At 38.4% G+C, this 20000-nt stretch overlaps 1 protein-coding gene and 1 long non-coding RNA gene across 4 annotated transcripts in view; one reads left to right on the top strand and one right to left on the bottom strand.

Annotated features, from left to right (window-relative positions):
• Window positions 1-15493, top strand: part of LOC135211981 (tyrosine-protein kinase RYK-like) — a 451093-nt gene extending 435600 nt beyond the window's left edge. The window contains exon 15 of the mRNA XM_064245244.1: window positions 14415-15493. The gene's annotated coding sequence lies outside the window, so the exon portion shown is untranslated. The remainder of the gene's footprint in view (window positions 1-14414) is intronic.
• LOC135211983 (uncharacterized) lies at window positions 4800-13367 on the bottom strand. Of its 3 annotated transcripts, none has more exons than XR_010313795.1 (4): window positions 12446-13367; window positions 10986-11084; window positions 9263-9595; window positions 4800-8004 (listed from the first exon to the last, which is right to left on the bottom strand). It is a non-coding gene; the product is annotated as an uncharacterized LOC135211983 (long non-coding RNA). The 3 variants fall into 3 exon arrangements; XR_010313796.1 differs by having other exon boundaries at window positions 10986-11081; window positions 12436-13367; XR_010313794.1 differs by having other exon boundaries at window positions 4801-8004; window positions 10986-11081; window positions 12446-13365.
• Window positions 15494-20000: the final 4507 nt, after the last annotated feature.

Raw genomic sequence — 20000 nt, forward strand, 5'->3', positions numbered from 1 at the left:
GAAAAATCTTGTGTAGTTTAGCTTTCAGCGCTTCTCTCTCTCTCTCTCTCTCTTCTCCCCTCTCTCTCTCTCTCTCTCTCTCTCTCTCTCTCTCTCTCTGTCAACTGTGCTTTCAATACTTTTTTTATTAGCTTCCCCTTTGAATTCCTAAACTTTATAAGAAAGTTAGAAGGGGTAAATTAGTTTATATTTCTGCAGACTCCAGCTCCCCCCCACCAAAGTGTTCAAGAACATATAGGGAGCTAAGTGAATACTATAGTATAACACAGCTGTCTTTACCTCATCTAAGTCTCCCGTTTGGATAATCATACCAAGTTGGTTCAGCACTGGCGAAAAGACTTGCTGTTCTTGTAACTGACGTGCACCTTTTCCTGACATTTCTGCCTTTCAAAAAGCCCTCAGGGTGTTGTAGACAGAATGTTTAAGGATCTTGTAGAGTTCGCTGCTGATGAACATGAAAACTCGACTTCTCGATTTTTATCAAAATGCAGTGCAGTGTAAATGCGCCATGACGAATGAACCGGAGCTCAGTTGCAGTTAAGAAATCCTACCATTACGTTACCTTGCTTGATAGATGGGATTTGTATTTGTTCGTTATTTAGAGACAACAGTACAATAAAGATATTTACTATCGGGTTTTTAATGTAATTTTGAAAAAGAACTCTATAGTCCGTCAGTGTTTAAGAGTAAGAAAGAATTGTTCATCACCTAATTTTCAGTAATGAAGGCTATTAAATAGCCCATCTGCTACTATTTGCTTAAGGGAAAAAAAGAAAGAAACTGAAAGGTCCTTTCATATGTAACTTCATTTTCGTCCATGATCCCAAACCCTACTTTGTCCCGTCGAGTACCATCCATATTTCATAATTATATTCCCCCGTAATCGTAAGTCTTTCGTAGCTTATGGCCCTTGATCCTTATGACGTCCCCCCACAAATCCTTCGCTCGGCTCTTGTATCTCACTTTGCATGTAAAAGGTCTCATCACACTTCATTACTTCTGCGAGAGATTCGGTTCACTCAAGATCATGCAAAGCGCGCGTTTCCTTTGTCTGCACCGGCGAGCCGTCTCTGCGCCTCTGGGCAATTTCCACTCGGCCAATTCTTGCTCTTGTTATTGTTGCAGACTGACGGACTAAAATAAGGGCAGGAGGGGGGTGGGGGAAGGTGGCTGCGAAGGCTTAACCAAGTCTGCTTATGTTCAGATGCAGCTTTCTCTGCTTCAGTTTTTATATTGCGTTTACTTACGTGTAAGATAACTGCTGAATTTTCTCGGTTTATTTACATTGCCCATTCATTTTAGAGTCTGCCATATTTATTCTCCATTGACAGCTTAGTATTTGTGTAATTGGATATTTTTTTATTTGTGCTTGCTTCTGTGTAAACAAAGTAAAGTCGGTGTTTGTTAGTTCATTGGTTTCTTCACTTTTTACTGGTCTCCTATATGGCCTCATCAGTTATATCATTGATTAAGCTCTTTTTGTTTGAGTTTTTTTTTTTCCTAAACTCTAGCATCTTGGTATTTTCACAGTTTTATTCAGCATTGCATTGGCACGACGTTTTAATCAAGGCTAATTCTCTCTGGGACAAGCCATTTAAGTTTGCTTCATACTCCTTGAGAGATTGAAACTGGATCAAGCATTAATGCTCTCTCTCTCTCTCAACAGCAGTAAAGAACATGTATCTCTATAAATCTGCATACAGCATACCTTATCAGATGGAAACAAAATTTCCAGTTCAACTCTTCCGTCCCCCAACATCACAAAATAAGCGGTTAATCTTAGGCTTGCCCAAGAAATCCATCCAAAGAACTTACGATTGAACTCGTGGGACTCTCCTAAGCATGTCATTGACCGTTAATTTCGAACGTTCCTACTACCTCGCCAGTCCCTCATAATCCAAGCGCCCCCCCCCCCCCACTTCGAGTCGTAGCAGTTTCAACTCATTTATCCTGCAGTGTTTGTGTAGCGCGGATGTCACCAGTTTTCATTCATGTTCCTTCCGACCTTTGTTTCAGGGAAGTGTATTCCGGGAGGGAAGATCGTGTCAGAATACTGAAGAAGGGATCTAGGCTTCTCCCTGGTAGACTTCATTAAACGTCGAAAGTAATTCGTTCAAAATCAGGAAGTAGGCAATTAGGGAATTTTCTGTTTTAAATTCAGGATATTTCTCTCCATGCCTCAGTCTGTTTTTCATTATAATCATATTAATTTGCCTAATTTCTTCCCGTCTCGAATTAAGCATAATACTGAAATAGACAGGGCCGTGATTTTTTTTTTATAGTTTTCCTATGCAACATTTCCCCTCATGAAAATGGTTTACAGAGGTAGGTGTGTGTGTGTGTGTGTGTGTGTGTGAGAGAGAGAGAGAGAGAGAGAGAGAGAGAGAGAGAAGGGGGAGGGGAGAGAGAGGGAAAGGGGGGAGAGAGAATCCGAACAGCTTCACCATTTGACCCAACTTAGATAATGGGGAAGGTTTCAAGCATGTACCCTGCCCTCATTCTCAGCCCCCAGGCCTCACCTTTGTAACTTAGAATAAATAAACTCTAAGGGTTTATCATACCCCGTTTCATCTACTAGAGACCTTACAAATATATTGAAAAATATTTTCTTTCCTGTGATTATTAATTCTGTATCAAGGTTTATGCTTAGGTTTAGTCGGGGGTATGTTTGGGTTTAGTGTGGATGAGTGTGTCTAGGTTTAGTGGGAATGTATTTAGGTTTAGCAGAGGGTGTGTTTAAATTTATTGGGGGTGAGTTTAGGTTTAATGAGGTGCATAAAGGTTTGGGGGGGTTGTTTAGTGGTGGATATGTTTAGGTTTAGCGTGGGGTGCGTTTTGTTAGTGGGAGGTTGTGCCTAGATTTGGTGGGACGGGTGTTTAGATTTGGAGGGGGTGTTTTCTTTTGTATTTGTTTGTATGGTGCTTTTACCTTGCATGGAACCAGTGGTTATTCAGCAACGGGACCAACGGCTTTACGTGACTTCCGAACCACGTCGAGAGTGAACTTCTGTCACCAGAAATACACATCTCTCACTCCTCAATGGAATGGCCGAGAATCGAACCCGCGACCACCGAGGTGGAACGCTAATACCATACCAACCACGCCGCTGAGGCGCTAAGGGGGGTGGGGGGTGTGTGTTCTAGTTTAGCTGGGGATGTATTTATGCTTAGTAGGTGTGTTTTAGTTTAGTTGAGTTGAATATAAAATTTAGACCAAAGGCCAAGTGTGTTTAGGTTTAGTGAGGAGTGTATGTTTGTCATTTTAGCAAACTTGATCAAGCATTTGTTATCGTAATAAGAAACATGGACATGTAGGTCACTTCAAGGAACTCTTCCGGAACTATATTTGACGTTGCAAATTATTTTGTTTAATATTGCAAGCCTTTTCATTAGTCTAGATGACGCAAAATGGCAGACTCGGCATCTTGCAGTTCATTGCCTTAGATTGTCGTTTGAGAAAGAAAAATTGTTAACGCTATGATGGTAAATGAAAGACATTTTGTAATTAATTTTCATGTCAGAATCAAAGCTCATGCAAGTTCTGGTTTACAACACCAGTTGTTGTTGTTTGGGATTTAAGATTTTCTGTTATAAATACCAGGAATAGTAGATTTTTAGTTGATATGTAAGTCATCCGAATGTTTCAGCACAGTATTTTTGTCGGTTCTAAATTTCGTTTTCTATTAACTTATGTTTGACACATCGAATGTTTCTCATGAAATGTATATTGCATAAGTCATATTCAATTTTTTTTCAGTCACCTATGGATTTACTGCAATCATTTCGTTGATGTACCTGCAAAGTATTTATGTTAGATATATAATCTGTTTACAAGTTTTATCTTATTGTTACAATGTATCCTCGTCTATTTTAAAACTTTCCCCTTTACGTGTTCTTTCTCCAGCAACTAAGATTCTTCAAGCTCATATATGACGACCATCTTCATAATTTTTCTTGTTTAATACCTCCTCACCTCATTTCCTACGAGTTTGTAACGTGTTTGTGGACATTAAAATTGGCCACTTCCCAACTTTGTACAATTTGATTACATTCTCTAATGGATATGCTGTATCAATTTCAAACTTTGCAGATTAACGAAAGTTTTGTGCTAAGGGAACGTAAAACTAAAATATGATAACCCAGAGAGAATTTCCATGAATTCCCAAGGAAGTGAGAATCATCGTGTCTTTCCCCTCCTTGAAGATTGGAAATTTGGCTGTATGCGGGTTTCCTGGGCATCTTCATGTGACAGGACGAGCCATTATTCCATGCCCTCTTACAGCCGAAGGTAGAAAATAACATTCGGGAAGTAAAAAGGTTGATATGACCATAGGTATTCGAAAGATTTGAGTCTTTAAAAAGAGGCTATGAGAATCAGAGAAAATGGTTACATATTTAGAACGCAAGTCATATCTTGCGAATGAGTCAGTGTCTGGTATATGACTAATTAATACTAGACTCGAGACTTTTGCAAGATAGGACTTGCATTCTAAATATGTTTCAGTTTGCTCTTAATTCTCATAGCTTCTCTATTCAAAGATGCAAATCTTTCAAATGCTTGTGGTCTGCTTGCATATGAAAATGCCCAAGGAAACCCGTGTACAGCGAACTCCAAACCTTCAAGAAGGGCATTATTATTCTCACTTCATTGGGAAATTCAAGAAAATTCTCTGGGTTATCATATTTTAGTAGTATGTCCCCTTAGCACAAAACGTTCGTTAATCTGTAGTTTGAAAATAATACAACATATCCGTTGCCATGGAATACTCTGAATTAGCATGTTGATCATTTTACCTTAAAAAGGAAGTAACTCGTGGTGCGGTTTTGACAAACATATTTATTTAAAGCACTATATTAAGAAGTACAGAACCAGTAAAGTAGGTTTGGGATTATTAGACATCCTGGGGATGGAATATATAACTACTATAATAAGCAACCTAGATATTTCAGAGTTAAGGCAGAAGTTTATAAACGGTAAGGTCACTCAAGAATTTTTTGGTTTTTCCTCCAGAAAGTATTGAATCTTAGGAGTTCTAACCCTAGAACAGAAGACATAAAACTGGCCGTGAGCAAAGCATGGCTCTTTTTACAAGCTGATGCCTACCACCTTGCACTTAGCTGATGGTCATTGGGAAAGAGAGCCTAGCAGGAAATTGGGTGCTCTTAATGGCAAATTGTCAGGAATCAGAGGATGAAGATTCCTTCTCCTCTTCCTCAACTATGTTTGGAAGAAAGGTCTTGATCAGATATGTCCTGTTGTACAACTTTGGACAAAGCAGGTTTCAAGCAGGAGGCTTGGTGCACCAACTTTCAGGTTGAGGACATGAGGCAAATACCCAGATAGAGATCCAAGAAGTTCAGGAATTCCACTGGGTAACTGACGACTTCATCGATGTTGTTATGGATCCCAATGGAGTGGTAGGAGAGCAGGCAGAAAATTGCCAGGCAACTGCACCCTTATGTTCGTGGTCACCTTTGAACTCCTCTCCAAAGGCAAGGCATCTTAAGGAAAGTGTTCATTTCGTCAGTTCTGCCCCCAGATAATCATTGGCAAGGTTGGGCTAAAGTCCCCAGCCAAAAGAACAGTGACACCCCATGATAGCCTTCTTGCTCCTCAGGTCCTAAGCCTTGAAACCTCATTTACTGGCCATGGTGCACTTCCCCAAATGATACAGCCCAACTCTCACGTTTCACAGGCCTCCCTTCAAGTTTTGCTGGCCTGACCATCACCTTTCACAGGCTTCCCTTCAAGTTTTGCTGGCCTGACCATCCAACTTGCGAATGATGCGAGTTCCTGCACAACATGCAGAAGCATTGTAAAGTAAAAATATTTGACGCTGGAGGGATGGACTGTGTATACACACCCCAAGGTACCAGTATGCCCTGCTTTCTGCTCCTGAACTTTTTGCTGCTGGGATCCCATGTGTAGTACTCTGTTTACAGTAAAGTAGCATCTTTGCAAACGGATCTTTCCTGACACAAAGCTCAAAGGCCATCAAGGTGGTGTTGGGTGGGCCTGCATTTTCTCTGGTTGGAACCCATCTGGCCTGAAGTAAACCCTGACCATTTTCCAAGTGAACACTGAGCTGCAGGGTGGTTGGGTATCTGTTGTGGATGTGAAGCTCAAGATTCTCCAAGTGGCCTCACTGCTGCTGATGTACCTGCTAAGCTGGAGGGCTTGCACTTCGTCCTGGATGGGCTGGTCTGTCTGTATCTCGAACACTACTTGGTCACTTCACTTGCAGGTGCACTCGATAAGACTTCACTGAACAACATTGATGGGGGCTTGGAACATCTTTGAGAGGAGTGGATTGCACAGAAAAACTCGTCTGTTGTCCACCTGAACTTGCTGGTATCCTGGCCAAGTTTCATGTTAATCTTTCCCATGAACCTGCCAGCTCCTGATTTTTGCCTTCAGTAGAAGGGGTAGCTGTCTCTTCCTATTTCACTGATGAGCTTCTTCAGAAACTTTTGAATAATTCTTGTTTTAGCCATGAACCACAGGGACCATGGATCATATCATATTCTTGGTGACAACTGATGGACTGGATCTTCCGCTGGAACCAGAACAGCATGAGAGCGTGGAGAGGGCCATGCTTTTTTCACTCGATGGTGTACATCCAGCACTGGATTTCTCCCAAGATGTGCAACTTGGTGATGATTATGTCGACCATCTTGCCAAGTTCCCCCGGTGATAAGGTGACTGCCAAGTTAGCAGTTGATGCTGAATTTCTTAACCACTTCAGGTTGCACATAAAGGTGATGAAAAGGTCCAGATATCCATACCTCCTCGTGTAAGTCATTGCATCTCGGGTGTACTGGTACATATGCCTGGGACTTCTGATGACTTGTTGATGGGCAAGATGACCACTTGTCCCTACTCCCTTTGATTGGTGTTACTGGCGATGGCATCTAGGAGGTGGATGTAGCTGATAGGTCCGAATGTAGTGAAGTTATTTCCAACCATTACCACGGCCACTTCAATGAAGGTGGGACACTGAAACATGTTTCGTGTTCCCCACAGGTTTCATGTCCAGTCTGATCCCTGATCATGTGGTTCTCTGTGGTCATGAGTTCCAGGGGTGTTTTGAAGATGGTGACGTAGGCATGGCGCTTGTGAAGGAACTCCTGGAGGTCAAGAAGGATGGCTTATTTTCCAAAGGCATGGTAAATCTGACCTTGAACTTTTAAGGTGGACATTTAGCCTGTTTTGTGAATATCTGTTTGTACCGAATGATGTCATTTGGAAACAGGTAGTACTTTCAGTTATTTTCAAAGAAATTTCAGAAAGTGGTCGCAAGGGTTGTACTTTCATATGTTTTCAAGGAAATTTCGAGAAGTGGTCCTATCTCCTGACATGAGTAATTGCAGTGGATTGGGTACTGACCAAAAGTGACAAAAACACCTTTCCATGCTGCAGCAGTCCTGGACCCTCTTCTTTCCACTTGAAGGCGTTGCAGTGCTTGTCTGACAAACACTGTCCAACTTTCCAATGGACGCACAAGGGTGCTCGTGATAACTGACATCCACCCTGCAATAGAATACTGCTTTTTTAAAATCTGTGATAGAACGTTCCTTGAGTTCTAACTCCTGAGATTGTCGCCTTCATATTTCAGAGGGTGGCCTCCCTCTATTCCGGGCCATCTACTGCTCTGGGTTGAGCTACTCTCATCCTCAGATATACCAGTCTGGCCTCCCTCTGTCCCGGTGCTTCTGCTGCTCTGGATGGATGCAGCTTCTCTCAGCCTCTGGACTTCCAGTCTGGTCTCCCTCTGTTACGATCCTTTTGCTGCTCTGGATACAGCTAATCTCATCCTTAGATCTACCAGTGTGGCTTTCTTTGTTCCAGTATTTCCACTGCTCTGGATGCAGCAACTGTTGTCCTCTGGACTTCCAGTCTGGTATCTCTCCTGATCTGATGTTTCCACTGCCCAGTACGCTGCATTCCATTTGGCTCTTGGAGTCTTTGGTTCAATGAAGGCCATTTCTGTGGGGGCACATTTTCTGAAAAGCAATGTGTTCAATGTTATTTTGAGGTTTACAAATAATTTTAATTTTTGCGTTTAAATGCATAGGTATTTTCTTAAAAGACAATGCCTTCATAATTAACTTGATCTAAAATTTGGCACCTTCAAATATTTTGAGGGCTAAAAATAAGAAAAATCTTCCATAAAAGTGCAAAATTAAATGTTGCATACAATGCTATGCAACTGAAGATGCACATGGCCTGAGAAAATCACTGGATTTTAAATTAGGCGACCCCTAAGCTAGGGTGCTGGCCTAAGGTCCTAGACTCTTACCTAAATTTTTACATTTCGTGTAAAACCATGAAAATAAGTTAATGCTTCACATTTTATGACAGATTTGGAACCTTCAAATACAAATATTGCATCTAATATGACCACCTCCATACTTAAACCTATGGTGGTAGCCTAAGGTTCATGATAGCCTACCTAAACTCTCTAATTTTCCATTTCGTGTAAAACCATGAAAATGACTAAAATCGCATATAGACATTGCATGCAATTCTATGCAATTAAATATGCAATGCCTCATTTCCACTTACCACAAAGCTAGGGTACTGGCTCAAGACCCTAGGCTCTTACCTAAACTATTCCATTTCTTGTAAAACCAAAAAAAAAACGAAATACCTTCATTTTATTTTATTTAAGATTTGGCAAATTCAAATGCAGATATTGTATACAGTCCTAAGCAAGTGAATATTAATACTGCATTTAATATGACCACCTTCATACTTGGCTAACCTATGGTGGTAGCCTGAGGTTCATGACAACCTACCTAATCTCTCTTTTTGAAGATAAATATTAAGAAAATCCTTATTAAAATTGCAAGTATGTTGTATGCATTACTATACAATTGAATATGCAAATGACTTGTGAATAAGAAATTATTCACATTTGAACTTGCCCTGCCCCTAAGCTAAGTTGCTGGCCTACGGCTTTTATTTTTCCATTTCGTATAAAACCATGACAATAACTAAAACCTTCACATATCACTTTAATATTTGGTGCCTTTAAATATACAGATATTGCATGCAATTCGTGCAATTGAATAGTATGAAAATTGCATTTAATATGACACCCTGAATATTAACCTAAACTAGGGTTGTAGACTAAGGTTCATGTCAACCTACCTAAACTTTTCCATCTTTAGTAAAACCATGAAAACTGAAATTGCATATATATAGACATTGCATGCATCCTATGCAACTAAAAATGCAAATGGCCTCTTTTGAACTCACCCCTTAAATATGGTACTGGTCTGGCCTCCCTCTGTTCCAGTTCTTCTGCTGATCAAGATGCAGCAAGTCTTGTTCTTTGAACTTCCAGTCTGGCCTCCCTCTATTCCAGTTCTTTTGCTGTTTTGGATGCAGCTTTCCTCATCCTCTGTACTTTCAGTCTGAATGCCCTCTGTTCCTGTCCTTCTGCTGCTCTCGATGTAGCTACTCTTGTCCTCGGACCTACCAGTCTGGCCATATCATGATCTGATGTTTTTGCTGCCCTGTATATTCCATTCCTTTTGGCTCCTTAAGTCTTTGGCCCAATAATAGGCCGTTTCTTTGGTGGCATATTTTCTGAAAAATAATTTGATCATTGTTATTTTAAAGTTAACAAATAGCTTTAATTTTTGCATTTGAATGCGTAGATATTTTTAAAAATACTGCTTTCACAATTTAAGATTTAGCTCTTTCAAATATTTTGAGGAGAGAAATAGAAAAAAAAACTTATTAAAATTGCAAGTATTGATGTTGCATGCAATCCTATGGAACTGATCACGCAAAACGATTAAGAAAATTACCAATTTGAACTTGCCCCTAAGCTGATTACTGGCCTAAGGTCCTGGACTCATACCTAAACTTACATTTCGTCTAAAACCATTAAAATAACTTCTGAAATTGCACATACAGACATCGCATCTAATCCTATGCAACTTAATATCCAAATGGCCTTATTTGAACTGACCCCTAAGCCAAGGTGCTGACCTAAGGTCCTAGGCTCTTACCTAAACTCTTACATTTCTTGAAAAATCATGAAAATAACCGAATGCCTTCACATTTCACTTTAAGATATGCTTCCTTCAAATACAAACAATACACGCAATTCTATGCAACTGAATATGAAGTTTGCATTAAAAATGACTACAACTTCCATACGTAACCTAGGATGGTTTTCCAAGACTTATGTCAACCTACCTCTAAACGTTTCCATTTTGCGTAAAACCATGAAAATAACTACTGAAATTGTATATATAATGTTGCATACATCCTATATAATTGATCATGCAAATGGCCTCTTGAACTTATCCCTTAGCTAGGGTGCTGGCCTGGCCTGGCCTCATTCTTCCAGTTTTCCTGCTGATCTGGATGCAGCAATCCTTGCCCTCTGAGCTTCCAGTCTGACCTCTGTTCTGGTTTTTCTGCTGATCTGGATGCAGCGGTCTTGTCCTCTTAGCCTCCACATTTGAACTAACCTCCCCCCAAACTAGGGTATTGGCCTAAGGTCCTATGCTCTTACCCAAACTTTTCCATTTTGTGTAAACCCACTTAAGTAACTACTACTGAAATTGTATACACAGTCATTGCATGCAATCTTATGCAATTAAATATGCAAATAGCCTCATTTGATCTTACCCCTAAGCCAGGGTACTGACCTAAGATCCTAGGCTCTTACTGAACTTATATTTTGTGTAAAACCATGAAAATAACCAAATACTGTCACATTTCTCTTTAGCTAATATTTGTCTCCTTCAAATACAGATACTGCATGCAATTCAATGCAACTGAATATGAAAATTGTATTTGACACCCTTAATACTTACCCAACCTAGGGTGGTAGCCTAAGGTTCATTTCAGCCTTTCTAAACTTTATTCCCATTGTGTTAAAAAAATTAACTACTGCAATTGCAGATAGGCATTTCATGCATCTTATGGAATTGAGATTGCAAACGGCCTCTTTTGAACTTACCCTTAGTTAGGGTGCTGGACTGGCCTCCCTGTATTAGTTCTGCAGATCTGGATGCAGCAACTTGTCTCCTCGACTTCTTTTGATCTGATGTTTCTGCTACTTGGTGGCATAATTTCAGAAACATTTTATCATTGTTATTTTAAGGTTTACAAATAATGTAAATTTTTGCATTTAAATGTGTAGATATTTTTTAAAAAAACACTGTCTTCACAATTAACTTTATCCAAAATTTGGCGCTTTCAAATAATTTAAGGAAAATTTTAATTAAAAATGCAAGTATAAATGTTGCATGCAATCCTAAGCAATTGAATATGCAAATGCCCTAAGAAAATGAGCGCATTTGACCTAACCTTAAGCTAGGGTGCTAACCTCCTAAGGTCTTAGGGTCTTTCTTAGGTCTTACCTAAACCATTCCATTTCGTGAAAAATCATATAAATAACTTCTGAAATTGTTCATATAGACACTGCATGCAATCCTATGCAATTGACCTCATTTGAACTGACCCCTGAGCTAGGGTGCTGGCCCAAGGTCCTAGGCTCTTACCCAAAATAGTATTGCATTTCTTGTAAAACCATGAAAATAACTAAATGCCCTCGCATTTCACTTTAAGATTTGGCACCTTCATATACAAATACTGTATGCAATTCTATGCAATTGATTAAGAAAATGGAATTTGATGACTACTTCCATACTTAGCTACATACTTGGCTAACATAAGGTGCTAGCCTTGTTTCATGACAAACCTATCTAAATTTAGTTTTGAAGGCAAAAGTAAGAAAATCCTCATTAGGTAAAAGCTAATATAAATGTTGTATGCAATACTTTGGGTAATTCTATGCACGGACTTGCAAGCAACGTTCCAGCGAAGACAACCATGGGGATTGGGGTGTCAAATGTATTTCGCTGTGTTTAGTACTAGCTCCTGGGGGTTAATTACAGTCGGCCCCCCAAAAATAACTGTAAATTCTTAATAAGCAACCCAAGCTATAGGAAACTATAATTTCCAAAGAAATACCCGACGCAGAGTTATTACCTAGATCTACTGACTACAGTCCTAGGCTCTACCTAAACTCTTCCACTTTGTTTAAAAACCATGAAAACAATTACTGAAATTGAGTATATAGATATTTCATGCAATCCTATGCAATTGAATATGCAAATGGCCTCATTTGAACTTGACTCATAGCCTAGGGTTCCAGGCTCTTGTCTAAACTCCCTTTCGTGTAAAACCATGAAAATAAAATGCCTTCACATTTCCCTTTTATCTCGGATTTAACACCTTCAAAATAAAAAAAAAAATTAAAAATTGGAAATATCAATGGCCGATATCGAGTGAGATATGGCCGCCTCATGTCACCCCTAAGCCTAAACGCAAGGGCCAAGAGAGATTATTTTAAAAGCCTTCTTAGTTAACTTTATCTAAGAGTTGATGCTTTTCAAAATAGATACCTTATTTTACCTTTATCTCTGTGGATGCAGTAAACTGATCACAGGGATTGGAGGTGAAGCGTATGATATGTGTCGAGTTGATTTTCATGGAGACTGAATGATGGCAGTGATGCCGTTTTTTCTTCACAACATTGGCTTTCAGCAGTGTTACCATAGGCAGTTCATCTTATTTTTTTACTTTATTTATGATTTAATGGTTAGAATGCGTATTTTCCGATGTATAATTATTTACCGTGATGTTAGAAAACTACACGTCACTAGCTCAATATAAAGTATTTTTGACGAAGAAAAATAAAGGATTTCAATAAATTTCATTTGTATAAATAAGCAGGATATGTTTTATATCTTTATTTTTCATAATAAAACATAAAAAGGCAAAGTGAAGAATTTTTTTCTTCAGTGCCGTGGCCTGTGGTCGGAAAAGCCACGTGGGGTTGCCAGATGTCACCAGAAAGCCACACTAATAGACGAAATTCCTCAAAACGGCAACCCTGAATTATTATGATGCCCGGCCAGGCCGGGTTGGAGGTGTTCCAGTAATACTTCATTTACCAATCCGAATCCTTATGTGCCCTTTATAACATTCCCTGCATTATTAATGAAATAATAATAATCATTTAAAACTAATAATAATCATTTACATTATTATTGACCTCTAATAATGAAAATACCGCCGTTAAATAAGGAAGGCAGTTTTCTAAAGGCTTTGAAGCTTACAAGAAAAAAAGTCCAATTCCCAACATTCCTGCCATTAAATAAGGAATTACTCGATCAATTATATAAGTAATTTCTTAATCAAGTATAAGTCATTTATACACAATAATAATAACTAATCATTACCCAAGTAACGTCGAATAAACAGTATTTCTAGTTTTTTAAAAAGTTTTTGGATGTACCAATCTGGTTTATAGCTTTCACATAGGGACTATGGGAGATGTTCCAGCAAAATCTAATTCTCATATTCTCTTTATAACTGCCTGTCTATCTGTTACCGAGTACGGATTAATAAAATTTCAAGGTTTCACATACATACATACATACATATATGTTTGAGTAAGAAAAATTCTGCTATTCTATTATTTGGGAAATGTTGTTAAGAGTTTTAACGATTTGATCATCGTCACAGCCCTGTCATAGTTCTGAGGTTTTGCAAGTCGCATTAGAGAACCTGATTTCGTCTTAGATTGTGTTCTGTGGTCTAACAAGGACTGGAAAGTTTTTGTAAAAATTATGTTCTGGATCAAACGAAGGATCTATAACTTTCATAACGTACATAAAAACTGAATGCTTGGAGTATGTAAGAGTTATATTTTATCAGATGATATTGATATTTAAAAATAAGACAATGTGGATTTATTTTTTTTTTTTTTTTTTTTTGCTTTAATGAGGTCATGTATTCGTCTTCGTTTCCCATGTTTGTGTGCCTTACGACTCTACTTGGTGATCTTGGTTATCCTTTCCTCCGTTAATGAACATACGATTTACATAGATCTGATGCTTTCCAGCTACTAATACCTTATACTTGAATATGTTCAGTAACCAAATACACTTGCCCAAGCGCGTTGGCCTCTGGCGTGATGCAAGAACCAAATTCCTAAACTCCGTTTTCCGAATACGTTTTTATCAAGTAAGAAAAAGCTTACTCCCTTAAGTTCACTTTATCCTGTAAAAACATCAGCTGGAAGCTGATGTCACTTTCAAGGTGAAATTGTAGCAGTTGTCTTCATGGAAAGACTAACTCTGGAGGAGTCCATAGACAAAACTGAATTTAGAAAATTTTCAAAGTAGCGGTACAGTTAAGGAAACACGGATCTTCGCTAACTGAATCCAACAATTATTTATAAATTAATTAATACCTGGAAAGCGCAAAGACGATTAAAAGGGTATGACAAGTAACTAATCCCAATGTCCATTTTAGTCATTTCCATAGAAAAAATAAAAATATGATGTTTTACTGACCTTTCAATTTTTTCTTTCAGATGAGCTTTGGCAACCCTCTGGAAAAACAAGGAGCTCTGAAGAAAAAAAAAAAAACCCGCTAACTCAGCACCGAATTATGAATTATTTTGGTTGTGCAAGAGAGAATAAATAAAGTTATCCCTCTCTACAGTCAAACTGAATGTATCCATATAAGACTATTACCGGACCTACGCTTTTGTGTCCGGATGTCCTACCGAGGTGCATATTAGAAAAAAATAAAGGAGCAGAATAAGAATGACGACAACGATGTGTCTTTTTGTTTTCTTGTTTCTTAATCATGTCCCTGCCAATGGATTCCCCTCCTACCTTTTGTAAAGCATGTGTCTATTTTTACACCAGTCCCAGACCCCGAACCCTCCGTGGCTTTTCGTTTCAGATACGGTAGTCTTATGTCATATGCATGGTGCTAAATCTTTAGCAGAGTTGCTATCATAATTCATAGGCTAGACTGATGACTTTTTTTATGACTTTTTTTTTTTTTTTTTTTTTTTGAGATAGAGACAGTAACTCGTGAAATCAGTCTTGAAAGTGTTGAAATATCCTTCGGATTTCATATGTTCACCAAAATAAAATAAAAAATAATGTCTTCTAATTCTAATCTAAGTGTTTACTTTGAATGTATACAAGACAAACCAAAGACTGGAACGAGGAAATATAGTAGAGGTTTTAGGAGGCTAGCTGAGAAAAGTCGAAATGGTTCGAGATATTTTCTGCTGCTTAATTGGCACAAACGTTGTAGGAAGTAAGAGGGAAAAGTGCAGAAAAGTTGGAAACAAAAATGGAAAAATGACCGCCATTGAACGTCGTTGGTTCTGCGTTTAGATTTGGCTTCCTTTAGTGAGGCCGAAGGGAAAAATGAAAAGTCGGTACTAGTCGGGTGTGGAAAGATGGGCGAACGAGCAGCAGCACCAAAAGCGGAGAGAGAGAGAGTGGAAGCGCAGACAATTAGCGTTTTAGCACTGTGTATTGTTATATCTGTGGAACGTAAAGATTAGTATCATTGTTTATCTGTTTAATATACAGCAATATTTATATAACATTGTTTTATAATCATGCAAAATAAAAGTTGCCATGAGTCTCCTGTGTTTTATTTGGAAAGGTATTTCACCTCGACGCCCTCGTCAGTATTAACGATATTATCAAAATCAATTTCAGCAGTAGACCACGTTGTAAGATAATTTAAATACTAACAATAATTGGAATCACAATCGTGGAAAGTCATAATTGAAGGGTGGCAACGTATTACATCCCAACTAACTGCAAGGTTATGAAGGAAGCTATAATACTGGTAGAGTGACGAAGAGTCTACTAAGTGAGTTTCTTTTCCTGTTATTTTAGACAATGCTACTATAATAGATTCACATCAACCGTGCATTTGATGTCTAGGCCAGTCCCTTACGACGCTCCTGATTGTCTGTTGATAAGCCAATCATAGGGCTTGAAACTCTGTCTCTCGAGAGTTCACATGGACAGGATGTATGTTCCACCTCTCCTCAGGGATACTTTTGAAAGTCGTATCTCTAAAAAGAGTTGGACCATACATCCTGCCTATGTGAACTCTCTCGAGAGAGGCTGAGAGTTCCCAGCATTGGCTTGTCAACAGCCAATCAGGAGCGTCGCAAGGGACTAGCCTAGACATCGGGTGCACGGTTAATGTGAATCTACTATAGCACTGTGCTTAGGCAATGGGCTATTTTGGTGTGTTGACGAATGTTCAAATTTTAGTCATTTTCACAGTTCAGTACTGTGTCGAGTTTTATTGTTAACGAATGTATTTCGTAATTTGCATAATCCGCTATTTTATACATCGTCAGATCAAATTTATTTTTTGAATAATCGATTTTTTTTATCTAAAGTATTCAGTCCTTATACTTTTAATAATTTGTTTCAAAATTTTAGAAAAATGAACCAATTTTAAATTGACAGGCTCTGAAGGTCGGTATAAATTCAGATTCGAAGTCAAATATTATTTTGCAGCTAAAGCAAAGGGCATTTGTAGTTATTTTTGCTCACGCTGAATGGTGGGTATCGCTGTTTATTCACAGTATATCAGAACCTCGCACACAATACCAAATTTGCAAGGAATCTTGATGGAAGGTCATATGAAGCACTTTCGTTGCTTTCCAAATCGAGGGAAAGATCGTCTTTGTTATTTTGTTCAACTACAACATTTAGTAACTTTGAACGTCAACCTATAGCCCTAGATCGCCCAGTGCCTTACATAAATTTTTATTAACATTATTATTATTATCATTTCCAAGGAATCATTTTGTCAAACTTACAAACGTAGTAGCTTCTTGACAAAATTATTGTTATCGCCTCTATGTTGTATCTTTAATCATGTTTCTCTTTTTATTTCTTCGTAATGCTTTTAAATAAGACTTCGGTCATCATTTTACTATGATACCTCTAGGGCCGAAGACTAAGAGTTTAAATAACATTAATATTTAGGTGCGCTCATGGACTGGCAATGATAAAAATGGCAGTTTATGCATACATGCATTCATGAAAAAAAAAATACATGCACGGTGTTCCTACCAGAATGCTTTTTGGCGGTATGCAATACCCACGAGGGAATGGCTCGCCAATGACGTTTATGCCTATGGCCCCTTCCATATGAATCGAACATCGTCACCCGAAATCCAATACAGATGTAATGTCGGGAGGGATAAAAGTCACCGAAATCTACAAAACTGGATGTGACCAACGTTTATAGGAATTAAAAAAAGTAAAGGCCATATCCCCTACATTCACCGTTCGAAGATGATGTCAGTTATAGGCGACGAGAATAATGTTGATGCGTTTTTATCTCTCTCTCTCTCTCTCTCTCTCTCTCTCTCTCTCTCTCTCTCTCTCTCTATGGAAAGGATTTCTTGGCTAACTGTATTTTTCATTTTAGGTTCAACAGTACTACATCAAACTTTTCGGATAATCTGAATTTATTATCAATGAAAATAATGAAGTACCAAGTTACACGATCGAATATTATATTTACTACAAAATACTTATCCTATCACTATTACGTAATAGGTGGTCACTCGCACAACGTCTCCATCTCTGTGTCTGTGTGCGTGTGTACGTATAGCTGCTTACTCGCAATTATAGAATTGCTGGAATCGGGAGTTTTTAAGAAAGATGATGTAAACCTTCCAGCAATACGCGCATCCATATTTTTGCCTTCACTGTAATTAACTGTTTCAATATTGTTACTTAATTAACTGTCAATATTGTTACTTATTTTTTAACTGTCAATATTGGTAATTATTTTAAAACGCTTTTAGTATTAGTTACTCATGATCAGTGATAAATCACTCAGGATGTCTTGTATCGAAGCATACTAGACTTAATTAGTCCTCTTCATTCTCATTTAGCAATATATACATGTCTTTTTTCGATATCAAAGTGCCATTGGATAGATTAGGTCATTATCAGTGAAAAAAAAAAATCTCGTGTAATATCTAAAATAATAAGTCAGCGTCCGGCAAATGAACAGGGAACCGAGATAATGAGGTCGCTGTTAGGGGTCATTTATCGTATTTAATCCGGAAGATATTCATTCGTTTTCTGGAGCAGTACCTACCATAAATTTCCCCTGGTGTCATGACTGCTGATTTTCAAATGGCATTTATCTTCCTTTTAGCCGCAATACATTTCAGTCTGTTCTTGATATGGACAGATAAGAGAGTGGAATGCCATTGATTGCCGATAAATTTTATTTCAAATATGTATAGATATAACTAAAGTCAAATTCTGTTAGTGGTGGGATGTAGCTACCTCTGCTTTTCGGTTTACATAAATAATAACTAAATTGACTATACCTGGAACAAAAATTGCTTGTGAATTCCGTGGCGACGCCAATCTCTGTCACTTGACTCTTTCACACAGTCCAACTATAGTAGATTCACATCAACCGTGCATTTGATGTCTAGGTCAGTCCCTTACGACGCTCCTAATTGGCTGTTGATAAGCCAATCACATAAAGAAACGTCAGTAACTTCCTGCATACAAACAAGCTGAAACAAGTTAGTCTAAGTTGAAAACGAATCTTTGGCGGATCATCATTCGTAGCACTGGAGAGACTACAAATGTGTCATTAACTTGTAGTCAACCTGTTTGCTCTGCGTGTTTTAGAGGTGTCCTACATCGTTTGTTTGTTTGTTTGTATGGTTTTTATACGTTGCATGGAACCATTGGTTATTCAGCAACGGGACCAACGGCTTTACGTGACTTCCGAAACCACGTCGAGAGTGAACTTCTATCACCAGAAATACACATCTCTCCCACTTCTCAATGGAATGGCCGAGAATCGAACCCGCGACCACCGAGGTGGGACGCCAGCACCATACCAGCCACCGCACTGAGGCGCTCTACATCTGTCTGGAAACATATTTTACAGATCTAGACAACTGCATTATCAGTGCTTGTGTAGCAGCTGGACTGAAGCGACCACCGACGAATTCTTCCTCCTGAAAAGAATCACTTTTTTTTTTTTCGTGAAGAAGAGGTAATACTTTCCCTTTCATTCTCCAATCAACAAGTTGAAAATTATAATTTGGATGGAGTCTGTTATCATAAAACTTGGTGCTTTTTTAGAACTCATCTATCAAAGATCATTGATATCATTAAGAATTTGCTGTGACAATTGTTATTGGAGACAGATTATTTTCATGTCAAATAGAAGAGCTGATGTTTTAAGTACTTTAATCCCTTCGACATATTTAGATCAAGATGGATATAATAGAGACCATTATGTTGTGGGGAAATAAAAATGACTACAAAATCAATGCACAGTGGAAGAGAAAGACCAGACAGAACTTTTTGCTAATTCTGGTGACTATTTTATTAGAATTTATACCTAACAAATCATTTAATAGTACACCATCTCTTTTTTGTTTTAATTTTTGTGATCATGCTTTAGAACTGAATATGATGAATCGCTTAGAAAAGAGTTATTGAATAAAAAGATGAAATATTATGGATGTTTATTGATTCATAATCATTGCCGTGTAAATTCATTCGAGCTGTTTATTCTTCAGTAAATGAGCTATTTATCCTGTTTCATTCTTCATTTTTCTAAGGTTAGTCACTTGAGCAAATGACTTGTATTTCGAACTCTACCTAGTTGTCATTATCATAACTTTCTCCCAGGCAGCATTCTGGTTGACCTCTTGGTTTGAATGTGCTTGCTGACTTTGCCATAACAGGAGTGTCTTTGGAAGATCATGTCAAGTTCTAGAGGTTCACTGGTAGTTGGTAATTGTGGGAGGAACAGTGAATTTTTGTTCTCAACAGTCGGCAACCCTATGGGGAAATTTCCTTGCGGAAATATGAGTGTGTAGTTCCCTCTCTTGGCAAGTATCAACTAGGAGTAAGCTTAGCTTATGGAATGGATTGGTTATAGACTCTTTGTACATGTAAGGAAAAAGCTATTTGAACAATGTGGATGCCCCCATACACACTGAGACCACCTGGAAGTCTTTCAGGATCCCTAAGGGTAGGTACTACAAGACAAAGTTCTCACCTCAGGATAGCTAAGGGAGGGTAAAGTGTCATGTTAAGGGAAGGTATAGCACTCATTAAAACCT

This window comes from Macrobrachium nipponense, chromosome 40 (genome assembly GCF_015104395.2).
Source record: "Macrobrachium nipponense isolate FS-2020 chromosome 40, ASM1510439v2, whole genome shotgun sequence".
Classification (NCBI taxonomy): Eukaryota; Metazoa; Arthropoda; class Malacostraca; order Decapoda; family Palaemonidae; genus Macrobrachium; species Macrobrachium nipponense.